The sequence below is a fragment of the Geotrypetes seraphini genome, chromosome 5 (assembly GCF_902459505.1).
Source record: "Geotrypetes seraphini chromosome 5, aGeoSer1.1, whole genome shotgun sequence".
NCBI classification, from domain to species: domain Eukaryota; kingdom Metazoa; phylum Chordata; class Amphibia; order Gymnophiona; family Dermophiidae; genus Geotrypetes; species Geotrypetes seraphini.
Genome location: NC_047088.1, coordinates 235446822 through 235458460, shown reverse-complemented (window position 1 = coordinate 235458460; position 11639 = coordinate 235446822).

Here is an 11639-nt window from a genome sequence, read left to right as displayed (position 1 = left end):
CAGCTACTTGTGACTCTGGGCAAGTCACTTAACACTTCATTACCTCGGGTATAAGGTTACCAGATTTTCCTGAAGGAAAATCTGGACCCATGGCCATGCCCACAGGCCCGCCCCTTTCTGCCCCGTTCCGACTGCATCAAACCCCTTTCCGTCCCCCCCAGCCCCACCCCCAGACAGCAGCCGCGCATGCGCGGATGCGACATAATGACATCACCGCGTTGCATCCGTGCTTATGCCGATGCCCCCGCCCAACCTGATTTTTACGGGAAGCTTTTCAAAACCCAAAGTGCCGGGTTTTGAAAAGCCATACGGACCCCCGGGCATGTCCTTGAAAAGGAGGACGTGCCCGTGGAAATCCAGACGTCTGGTAACCCTACTCAGGTGCAAAGTAAGTGCCTGTCTAAAATACGTGAACCGCTTTGATTGTGTAACCACACGCAGAAAGAGCAGTATCCAAGTCTCATCTCCTTCACCCTCATAGAATAATGCTCACGTTTTTTGGGTGCTGATGACATCAGTGCCGGTTTCAGAACCGCGCCGTCGTGAAAGATAGGCACCAGAAATGTAGGCCAGGGTTTTCCAGGCCTACATTTCCAACGCCTATCCTCATGTGAATTGCACCTACATATGCGCTCTAGGCCACTTCCGGTGTTGGCCACGCCTACTGTGGCATTTGGCGGCCTAAAGCACCTACGTAGGTGCGATTCCGGTGCCGATTTTCTCGTTGCCAGTATGCGCCTCATATCTCGGTTAAAAAATCGGCGCTGTTTCGAGAATACAGGCTAAGTGCTATCTTATAAACAGCACCCATCTCAGAGTGGAGAAGTGGCCTAGTGGGTTTGTTTTTTTTTTTCTCATAGAAAATGGTGGCAGAAAAGGGCCATAGCCCATCGAGTCTGCCCAATCCAAGTATCCACCCCCTGAATTTACTCCCTTAAAGATCCCACGTGAGCATCCCATTTTCTCTTAAAATCCGTCACGTTGCTGGCCTCAATCACATGCAGTGGGAGTCTGTTCCAATGATCCACCACTCTTTCGGTGAAGAAGTACTTTCTGGAGTCGCTATGAAACTTCCCTCCCCTGATTTTCAGCGGATGCCCTCTGGTGGTTAGTTAGGGCAGCTGCCTCGGCACCGTGAGGTTGCGTTTCCCATTACGGCTACTTGTGACTCTGGGCAAGTCACTTAACACTTCATTACCTCGGGTATAAGGTGTTATCGATAGGACATTGGGTCTTATATCATAAAGCACCCTGGATGTTTTCAAGAATTGTTGGCGTTGTATGGCCCAAGAAGGGAATTAAGATCTGTTAATGATACGAGATTATCACTGACGAAAGAGGGAAATGGGATACATGCTACGGCTGGGAATTCCACGTTCTCAGTAGCAGGGGTGACATTTTGGAGCTCGTTGGCAGGTCAGCTACGAGTATGTAAGCCTAGGGATGCTTATAAAAAACTTTTGAAAACACTGTTACAGTGGTTCCTCGGAATACGAACGCCCCAGAACTCGAACAACTTGGAATCCAAACTATTTTTTAAAAATTAAGTTTTGCCCCGGAATCTGAACAATGCTTTGGAATCCGAACGTACGGGAACTGCAAACGTTGCTCAACCCAAAGCTTCCCCTCTGACGCAGCTTCCTGTTTCCGCCTGGGAGGGAAGCTTTGGGCTGAGCACCGCTTGCAGTTGCCATTGCCGATCTTGCTTCTTATGCCGGTGGGGGCCCAATCTTGCTGTCTGTGCCGGTGGGGGCCTGATCATGCTGTCTTTGCTAGGGGGGCCCCCGATCTTGCTGAGTTTGTGGGAACAAGGAATGGATTAATCCAGTTTCTGTTATTTTCAATGGCAAGAATTGCCTTGGAACTCGAATGGGGTTCTGGAACAGATTAAGTTTGGATTCTGAGGTACCACTGTATTTGTTAAGGGAGTCGTGTGAATGAAATGAGCATTGTTAGCAATGAAGGACGCAGGATAATTCTTATTGTGCATGTGTTGTATTGTTATTTATTTTGTGTGTTTTGTAAGCTGCCTAGATTTTAGGCGGTATATACATTTTTTTAAATAAATATATATATATTTTTGGCACCATTTACATTATCAAATTTGGTCCATAATCTTCTTACTCTTAGTCCTGAAATCTCTGACTTTTTAGAGATGCCCATGAAAGCGACCCTCCTTCCCCCCAAAAAGAATAGCCAGTCCGGCCACTACGTGCACCAGGAAAAGTGCCGCAAGAGGCACGAACCAGGCAATGGTGTGCTGAAATGCGATAGAGTACCTTATTGAGCATAACCAGGATGGTGCGACTAAATGTTGAATCAGGCCCTTGCTGTTTTATAAGTGTGTCTTAAAATTTCTAATGTAGAGGAGAGGGCATGAACGTAGACTTTGTTAGTGCCGTAAGTGATCCACTATACAGTACCTTCTAAGTAACTATTCCTTTCAATATGCTTTTTATGAGGAAAGGAAGTACTACATACAAAAAGGAGAAACAGGCAAGCAATTACATAAGAGCCGTCTCATAAGCAGGATCTGGAAACAAATGTGTTCTGTAGCCACAGGCTATAAAAAAAAAAAAATCTTGATTGGACTAGCAGACTTTCAAAGCTGGTATCCTGTCTACTTTCCTGCCCTAGGGAGTCTTTGTATAAAGCTCATTGTTAAAACAAAGCTGCTCCTCCAATTCAGGAATCACTTTAGGAAATTTAATGTGTAAGGATTATTAGAAGTCATTGTTTTGGATGATTCCTAATTTACAGCTCGTAATGGAGAGGAAATATTGGCCCAATTCATTAAATCCCTTATCTATGGGAGTCTGGAAAGTTTGTCCTGATAATGTGGTGTTTATCCATGAAGGATTGCGGTTTATATGGTGTTAATCATGCGGCCTCCTTCCCTTTCTGCAGTGGTTCTGGGTTTTCAGATTTCGCACAATAAATATGCAAGAGATGGATTTGCATGCACTGCCTCCATTATATGCAAACCTACCTAATGCATATTCATTATGAAAATATGCAGTATATTTGGAGGGGCATAATCAAAAGAAACGTCTAAGTCCGATTCGGCCATATGATGCTAGACGCCCAAAGTTGGTAGTAGTAAAATATCCATTCTCGAAAAATACGTCTAGAATATATACATTTTTTTCTGAAAATCATCTAAATGGATGTCCAGGCCATTGATCGTCCAGATCACCAGTACATCTATATACCGTATTTTTGACCAGAACAAGACCATTTGGACGTGGGAGGGGCCAGCATTGTAATGGACTAGCCACCCAGACATGGCAACAGAGCAATGGGGCACCTTACAGGGCACTGCTGTGAACTTCAGAAAAAGGTTGTCACATAAACATCTCACCAGAACTCTCTTATAGGCTATGGTGAGTCCCCCCCCCACTATACCCACCTGTCTACAACTCCAATAGCCCTTATGTCTGCAGATGGTATCTATATATCAAAACTGTAGGGTTTGGGGAGGGGGGGTTGGTAGGCTCAAATTTCCCACCATGAATGTAGTGGTTAGAGTGGTTTATGGGCCTGGGTCCTTCTCTCTATGGTTCACTAGCCTACCCCCCAGGCTATTTATGAGACCTGTGTGCATACCTCTACTAGGCTTTCCTATACTAGGTGCTGATGTTCTGGAGACAGGTATCTACATTTTTATTCCGATCTTTGCAGGGTGTGAGGGGGTCTGTGAACATTGGGGGAGTGTGTGTGGGTCTTTACTTTGTCTCTGCAGTAGTTATCTGGTCACTTTGGATACCGTTTGGGCACTTATACCTGTTTTTACATCATCTAAGTCACAACGTATAAGTTCCGTCAAGGAAGTCTCGTAAAACCTTCGATTATCCCTGCAGGACAACTAAATCTAGGTCAGCTTCCATCCCACCCACATCCCGCCCTAACCACTCCTCCAGATACGCCCCTTTTAGCTCTGGGTGCACAGCGATATTCAGAGGCCTAAAAAGTCCTTGGATACATCCAAAAAATAGGTTTGATTATTGGCACTTGGACGACCTGTCTTTTAGGTCGTCCAAGTGCTGACTTGGCCAGGATTTTAGATGTGTCTAATTTTCAGTTATGAGCCCCTTAATATATATATTTTGGCCCTGATTTTATAAATGGCATCTGCCAGTAGGCACCTAGATCAACATAGTTACTCAGTTAGATGCATCACTTGTGTTGGGTTTTACTATGCAGCATTAGAGCATTTTACCGCGGGCCAGGAATTCAATGAGCTTCGGAGCATTTACCTCACCAGCTCGCAGTAAAATGCTCCTATGCTGTTTAGTAAAAGGAGCCCTTAATTTTTTAAAAAATTGGTTTTATTAGCATGGTAATTGAAAATGATTAAACATCGATTTAGGCACCTAACTTGGTAGGCACCATGTAGGCATCTACACAGAGGTGCCTACCTCAAAAGTGGGCTTGGTTAGGGACGGAGCTTGGGTGTGGATTAGTGCTGCCCGATTACCGATTCGAATCGATTCACTGATTCACTTCAGGTGAATTGATTCAAATCAATTTGATTTAAAAAACAATTGGCCTGGCCGATTCGGTAACCGACCCTCCTCCCCATGCCTTCCTAAAGCAGGAGTGGAAGTGCTGCCTCTTGCTGGCCTGCCGCTCCTGCTTTAGGGGGTGAGGGGGAGGGTCAGTCGGGAAAAGCTGCAAAAATGCTGGTTCTACCTTGTTCTGTACTTTGGCTGCTTTGGCGCTCTTTCCTGCATCCTCCAGCTTCCCCCCGGGCCTCCCACTCTTACCGCAGCCTACAGAGAGGATTGCTGGTGCTCTACGTGATCCTTGTAGGCTGCCATTGTCGTCAGAAGCATATTCCCTCTGACCCAATCTTGCCCCTGATTTCAGAGAAGGGGCGGGACCGCGTCAGAGGGAACATGCTTCTGATGACTGTGACAGCCTACAAGGATCACGTAGAGCACCGACGATCCTCTCTGCAGGCTGCGGTAAGAGTGGGGGGACGGGGGAAGCCGGAGGACCTGCAAAGAAGGGGGGTAGGCCAGGCCTTCGGGGGAGGGGGCCCTGGTCTAGAAGTACACGGAGGGAGGGAAGGGAGATGGGGGTACTGATGGACATGAGGAGCAGAGAAGGGAAGGGGAAAGGGGTACTGCTGGACAGGGGGGAGGTAAAAGGAAGGAAGAAAAGGTGCTGCTGCTGGACCTGGCAGAAAGGGAGGGAAAGGAAATGTGCTACACATTGGAGGGGAGGGTGAGATGGTGCATAGGGAGAGAGCATGTTGGGTTGGAGGTGGGAAGGAGGGTTGCCACTTGAGGAAAGAGGTAAGGACAGAGAAAGAAAGCGTGCAGGAAGCAGGAAGTATTGGACTCATGGAGAAGGCGAGATGGATAGGGAGTCAGAAAGGAGGGAAGGAGAAATGTTACACTGGGGAAGGAGGGAGAAATGCTGGATGAAAGGGTAGTTGAGAAAAGGAGAGATGGCGGATCTGGGGATGGTGGGATCTATCGCTGCAGCTGCGTGGATGGAGATGAAAAAGGGGAAGATGCCAGACTTCTGGGGGAGGGAAGGGAAACGGAAGGGGAAGACGGAGATAGAAGATGGATGGTTAGCACGGAGAAAGAAAAAAGAAGGAGACCCTGGCAAGCGAGTTATCAGAAGACAACCATAGCCTGGGACCAACAAGATTTGAAAAATAACCAGACAACAAAAGGTAGAAAAACTAATTTTATTTTCTGTTTTGTGATTACAATATGTCAGATTTGAAACGTGTATCCTGCCAGAGCTGGTGTTAGAGTGCACACATGAGCTAGGATTAACAGAGAGAGGAAAAGTCTTTTTTGTTTGTTTATTTTGTTTACACCACGGCGCCAGTGTGGGTAGGAGAGGGCAAAGGGGGTGAAGAGGCTATAAAATAAATCCACAAGGATGTTTGAAAAAAACACCCACTTGGGCAGGAAAATCGAATCGAATCGAAAATTCAAATAGGCTGGATCGAATTGAAATTTTTTTTTCCTGAATCAGGCAGCACTAGTGTGGATTGCCTTAGGCACCAGTAAATTAGGCCAAGAAAACTCTGGCCTACTCTACTGGCACCTAATATTATGACGCGTACCGGCACCTAAGCTGAGTTAGGCACCGCCAGGTGTGATTCTGTGAACGGCGCCTACATCTGATTGACATGCGGCAAACGCCATTTTTCTAGGCGCCCACCGATTTAGGCACCGTTTATAGAATCGGGACCTTTGGGCTGAGAAAAGCATTTCATTGGAGCAGCTGCGAAACTTGTAATCTTGAGCGTCACGGTGAAATACTGACACATAAAGGTGAAAACGCTGTTGGCCTTGAATTGCAGCAGCCATGAAGCAGCAGTAGGTTGACAGTTTCATGTGCCAGTCAGTCAGCAGTAGCGGTGACATCTATTGTCATCTCGCAGGGCAGTTAGACCCTTCCTGAATAAAGGTTAAATCAACCTTTTGGCAGGTTGAAGTTTTGCTGCTCTTGCTCGGAGAAAGCATTTCTCATGGAGGCTTGAATAATCCGTCAACAATTTACAGAACATGGGTCAAGGGGGAGGGGGTGCAGAGGTTATTTTCCACAAGGGAAATTGAACTGAGGTGAAACTGCTCACCAAAGCCTTACCTACAAACTTCTGTACTGCGTTTTATCCCTTATTGGTCTAATAAAAATAGATGGGTCAAGATCTAATTGGAGGAATAGCCTAATGGTTAGTTCAGTGGGCTAAGTGCCTGGAGAGCTGGGTTCAAGTACCACTGCAGCTCCTTCTAACCTTGGGCAAGTCGCTTAACCCTCCATTGCCCAGGTGCAAAAACTTCAATTGTGAGCCCACTAGAGACAGAAAGAGCATTTGCATATTTGCAGGCAAGGTTACAAACAACTGGAGTGGGAGCATTTTCTTGTGCTGGTCTGGGCGCTTGGAATCATATTCCATTTTACATTAGAAAGCAAAAAGATGTGACTGTTTTTGAGAAGCTTTCGAAGAGGCATCTTTTTTGCGAAATGAAATATGGGTGCTGAGCACTTATTTTACCTGCTGAATTTGTATGATATATGGATGAAATTTATATATGTCTGTGTTTATGGTTGCTTGTAATACGTATTGTGAATGTAGTATTGTAACCCACCTTGTTAAAGGGGAGGGGGAGGGGGGCTTATACCTTAATAAACTATAAATTATATATAAACTGCTTTGGTTGTATCACAGAAAGGCAGCTTATCAAATCCTTTACATGTCAGCTGTGACATTTAAACATGGTTTCAAGATGTGTGGGAGCCATTAACAAAATATTGTACTGATTAGATGACATTTTTTCCCCTTAAATTTACAGGTTCAATTATGGGGGGAGAGGGAATAATTGTATTATTTTATTATTATATATTGTACAATGTATTTGATTATCCAATAGGAAGGGGTGGGAGATAATAGCATATTATTTGTACTATTGATAATTATTAAGTGATATATTTATGATTAATTTGTTTTAACATATTGATACACTTATTATACGTTTGAAAATGAATAAAGAATTACATTACATTACATTAGTGACTTCTATTCCGCCTGTACCTTGCAGTTCTAGGCGGATTACAAAAGAGCTAACTGGACATCTCCAGGAGCTTTACAGTTTAGGGGGCTGTATTCTTGGTTGATACTTTGAAGAGAGGTTACCAGTGAGGTAGTGACTATGAGAGGGGATTTACCAGGGAGGGGAGGGACAAGGGGAAGAGTTAAGACATCAGGATATATTTTTTGAATAGCAGGGTTTTGATTTCTTTTCGAAATGATTTGAAGTCGCAGGTTGTGGTCAGCAAGTTGGAGATGGAGTGATCGAATTTTGCTGCTTGCGTCGCTTGTAGGTTGTCAAACATCTTCTGGCGCTGAGTGCCTTTGAATGGGGGATAGGTAAATGGGGTCTGAGTTCTTCTTTAAAAAAATTAAAAAACAAAACAAAACATGGTTGATATTTAATTATTATAATGCTTTGCTTTTTTTTTTGAAAATCATTTTTATAGTGAGTCAAGAAGAGAAACAAGCAGAACGCAGGAGAAAAATAAGCAAACAATGGCAATCAGAGGAAGAAAATAACAAGCAGCACCATGAAAAGAATATACAACATGACACTGCAGGACTGGCTCCACTGCAAAGCATTATTTTTTATTTTTTTTTAAATAAAAATAATAATAATGCTTTGCAATTCCTGGATGAATTGATTTAGCTCTTATGCTGTGGAATCCATCCTAGAACTGACAAGGCAGAGGTGGGATACAAATATTGGCAGTCATAAGCATGCAAATATGTCTTTAAGGCGTTATCTTATAAGAACTTAAGAACATAAGAAATGCCATCTCCGGATCAGACCTTCGGTCCATCAAGTCCGGCGATCCGCACACGCGGAGGCCCTGCCAGGTGTACACCTGTCGTAATTTATAGTCCACCATATCCTTACATGCCTCTCTTAAGGAGATATGCATCTAGTTTGCTCTTGAAGCCTAGGACGGTCGATTCCGCAATAATCTCATCTGGGAGGGCATTCCAGGTGTCAACCACTCTCTGAGTGAAGCAGAACTTCCTGACATTAGTCCTGAACCTGTCCCCCCTTAGCTTCATTACATGTCCTCTAGTCCGTGTCAAATTGGACAACGTAAATAATCTTCTCTGCTCTATTTTGTCGATTCCTTTCAGTATTTTGAAGGTCTCGATCATATCCCCACGCAGTCTCCTTTTCTCAAGGGAGAATAATCCTAGTGTTATAAGTCTGTCCTCGTATTCCAGTTTTTCCATACCCTTCACCAGTTTTGTTGCTCGTCTCTGCACCCTCTCCAGCAGTTTTATATCCTTCTTTAGGTAGGGAGACCAATGTTGGACGCAGTATTCCAAGTGTGGTCTGACCATTGCCCTATAAAGCGGCATTATAACTTTCTCCGATCTACTCGAGATTCCTTTCTTTATCATGCCCAACATTCTATTTGCCTTCTTTGCCGCTGCCGCGCATTGTGCCGACGGCTTCAGGGTCCTATCTATCAGTACACCCAGGTCCTTTTCTTGTTCACTCTTCCCCAGAGTTGCACCTGACATTGTATACTCGTATTCCTTATTCTTATTTCCTAAATGCATTACCTTGCATTTCTCCACATTGAACTTCATCTGCCATTTCTCCGCCCATGTTTCTAACCGACACAAGTCGCTCTGGAGTTTCTCTCTATCCTCATGCGATCTGATCGCCCGGCATAGTTTTGTATCGTCTGCAAACTTGATGATCTCACTGGATGTTCCTTCCTCCAGATCATTGATATAAATATTAAAAAGGATCGGCCCAAGTACCGAGCCCTGGGGTACACCACTAGTCACTTTCTCCCAGTCGGAGAACTTCCCATTTATGCCCACTCTCTGCTTTCGGTTTTCCAGTCATTTGCCTATCCATCTTTGTATATCCCCCTCTATGCCATGGCTTTGTAGTTTCCTGAGAAGTCTTTCATGTGGAACTTTGTCGAACGCTTTCTGGAAGTCTAAGTATATTATGTCCACCGGCTTCCCACTATCAATTTGCTCGTTCACGGTCTCAAAAAATTGGAGTAAATTCGTCAAACATGATTTCCCTTTCCTGAATCCGTGTTGACTGGGTTTCATCAAGTCGTGTGCGTCCAAGTGCCGGACCATGCTATCCTTGATCAGTGCTTCAACCATCTTGCCGGGGACAGACGTAAGACTCACAGGTCTATAGTTGCCCGGTTCCCCTCTTGATCCTTTTTTGAAAATTGGGGTGACGTTCGCTATCCTCCAGTCGTCCGGTATCTGTCCAGTTCTGATTGTCAGGTTTGCAAGTTTTTGCAATAACTCTCCGATTTCAACCTTCAATTCCTTTAAGACTCTCGGGTGAATTCCATCCGGTCCAGGGGATTTGTCACTTTTAAGTTTGTCGATCTGATAGTATATCTGGTCTAAGTCCACTTCAACTGTGGTGAGGCTGTCTTCTATTTCTCCTGCAAACACTTTCTCCGCTTCAGGTATTGTTGAGGTGTCCTCCTTCGTAAAGACGGACGCAAAGAAGGAATTTAGTTTGTCTGCGATTTGTTTATCTTCCTTGATGTACCCTTTTCTTCCCTGGTCGTCCAAGGGTCCGACTGCCTCTTTTGCTGGTGCAATTCTGGCGATAAGCGCCTCTAGTGTAGGCGTTAGATTCTGAGCATTGGATTTTTGTGCATCGCCTCATGCTGTACTCTACATCAGCTTGGCTATCAGTTCAACACCTCGCTCGGCTGTGTCGTTGACCACCTTCGCTGTATTAACAAACTGTTCAACAGTTTGGAAGGTTGGATCTTCAAACCACCTGTCCACGGCTTTGCCAACCATTCAGTGACAGTGAACTGGTGGTTTGAATATCCGGAAACCTCATTTGCATGCAAGGTTGGTTTTTTTTTTGAGAATCGCTCGTCTTTTCTGAATTGTTAGATTTACGGCCAGCACAGTGACCTGGCGGATTTTACTGGTGAGTTTTGAGAATCCGGCCCCTAATTACTAATAATTGGGGGTAACAGTGAAATAACAATATCTTAATGGTAGCCAAATTGATAACTTCCCCCCATAATCTGTATAATTATTTGCACTGTCCTTGGAACGCCCTTGGCACACCTCTTTTCCACATACTTTGTGGCCTAGTGCCAAATGTAGTAGAGCTTTCTGAATATTGGTTCCTTCATTTTATATTTATTATTCTCACAGTACATTCCACTTAGTCCTTTTGGTCTAACCCTTCACTCTTTTTTTTTCTCTATGAATTTTCAGCTCAGGTTTTTCTTCTTTCCTTTGTTTCTTCCTCCAGAATTCTTGCTTGTAATTCATCTTTACTAGCTACTTTGTCAACTTCATTGGCTAATAATGTCATCCTCCCTAACAACCTAATTTTATGCTACGGTGCAATTGCAAAACCATTTAATGTGTTATTTCCTCGGTTACACTTTGTGGATACCGGTACAATCAATTAATTGAGGACATCCTAAATAACGACCACATCGCTCCATGAAGGTCGCTCAGCCCTTGTACAGAGCCTCTTGTAACTTTGTAGCAAACGTTAAGTCAACATTTCATACATTTGGTAATGGAAAAAGTCATGTTTAACTCCAAGATCTGTAATATAATAATATAATAATGAATGAATATAATATAATGGGCGCATTAGCATTTAGCAGGCGCTAAATCGGTTAGCGCGCCTTAGTAAAAGGACCCTTTATTTATTTATTGTACCGAGTAGACTTCTATGCGGTTTACATAAATCAACTTGGGAGAGACGAAGTAGAGGGAAAGAAGGGAGAGAAGTGATAGAAATCATGGTGGGGAGAGGTGGAGTGTAGAGCTTATGTAATTAGGATTCCAAAATCCTCAGAGAAGAGGCGAGCCTTAAGGTGCCTTTTGAAAGCAGCAGGGGAAGGTTGGATCTTAATATGGATGAGTAGGTTTCACAGAAACATTATCACCTTTTTCATGCTGACCCTTCCTCTCCCAAGGCACCCCAGCATCCCCCAGCTTTTCTACATGTTTAGCTTCCTTAAGATGATCAGAAATGATCATACTCTGGTCTTGGGTTGGGTTTTTTTTTTTGTGTGCATAGAAGTACTTTACCCCTCTCAAGTACTGCTCTCTTGGG